Genomic DNA, 1,237 nt, shown 5'->3' with positions numbered 1-1,237 from the left:
AAGAATGCAGGAAAAAACATTATGTGTGGGCAAAAAATCCTGTAAAGCACATATGTGCAACCTCAGTTAAAATTGGTCTTATAGGTGTCCCTGTGTCATCCTGAAGTCAGAAAAGTACCTGGTAAGGTATTGTTGATGTAATCTGAAAGATTTGTTAAATGTCAAATGTCAGCAGTTTTGATTGAGGCAGCACATATGTGGTTTACAGAATGTTTTACCCACATAATATGTTTTCATTTATTTTCAGATACATGATTTCCTTTAGTGTTATGGCAACAGATCCAATATCTGTTTCATTCCCTAGACCTTTCAAAATAAAACTAAATTGCACAATAAAAATGCCTAAACAAATATCAATCGTCCTAACTAAATTTTATAAAATACAAACAAACCTTCTTACAAATAACTTAAATATTTCCTATTTATGGCTCTAACATTGAGCAAATCAATTAACACAAAGTTTTACATTTTTAAAGCCGCAGGAGAGAAACATGAATCAAACATAAACCGGAGATCCGCTTTTATTTTGAAAAGCCTGCCTGGGGTCCAATGAGAAACTGAAATTTTAAGATAACTTACGTGTAAGAGAGTTTGTAGGCTTTGGCCTATGGGGCCTCTCATACAGTAGCAGCTTATACTTCAAAACGAGCCTTTATGTGAACATATGAGAAATTAATATGTTATAGTTACATTCCCTCAATGGAATATATACTAGTCAGTCCCAGTGACCGTTTCACTCATGGGTTTTGCCCCTGTGCTTTCTGGGTAAAAATCAATCCAGAAATGCCCCTCCTCCCCCCGTCAACAATCTCCGGCCCCCCACCAGAGAAGGGAAAAGTTATGTGGCCCTCACAGGAAAAAGCTTGGGGACCACTGATGTAGATCATCACACACCGTTATTAACAGCTGTGTGAGGTTAATGAGTTTTACACGGTGTGTTGTAGTTGACCGCAGCTGCAGCCAGACCTGCTTTAAATACACTTAGAAACCACGACAACGCATCTATATCTATCTAGTTATCATATTATATCATATTATAAACAATTTAATGACTTATTTTCATCATAACTTGTTGCGTTTGCTGAACTGACAACTCCTCTGACGGTCGGACTTCTGAATGCGCGGGCATGGTACTGACTGCATGTATGCCATCCTGACAGCGTATCTGATAGGACACCGGCCAAGCGGGCTGCTTAGAGTCAGCAGCTGATTGGTTTAGAGTCAGCAGCTGATTGGT

General features: G+C 38.8%; 1 protein-coding gene across 1 annotated transcript in view; it reads left to right on the top strand.

Moving 5' to 3' along the window:
* Positions 1 to 1,237, top strand: part of LOC103156419 (serine/threonine-protein kinase D3) — a 30,605-nt gene that overhangs the window by 26,332 nt on the left and 3,036 nt on the right. The gene's annotated exons all lie outside the window — the stretch shown is intronic.

The sequence above is a fragment of the Poecilia formosa genome, unplaced genomic scaffold (assembly GCF_000485575.1).
Source record: "Poecilia formosa unplaced genomic scaffold, Poecilia_formosa-5.1.2 Scaffold480, whole genome shotgun sequence".
NCBI lineage: Eukaryota > Metazoa > Chordata > Actinopteri > Cyprinodontiformes > Poeciliidae > Poecilia > Poecilia formosa.
The sequence above is the reverse complement of the archived record's forward strand: the minus strand, read 5'-3'. Positions and strand labels throughout refer to the sequence as shown.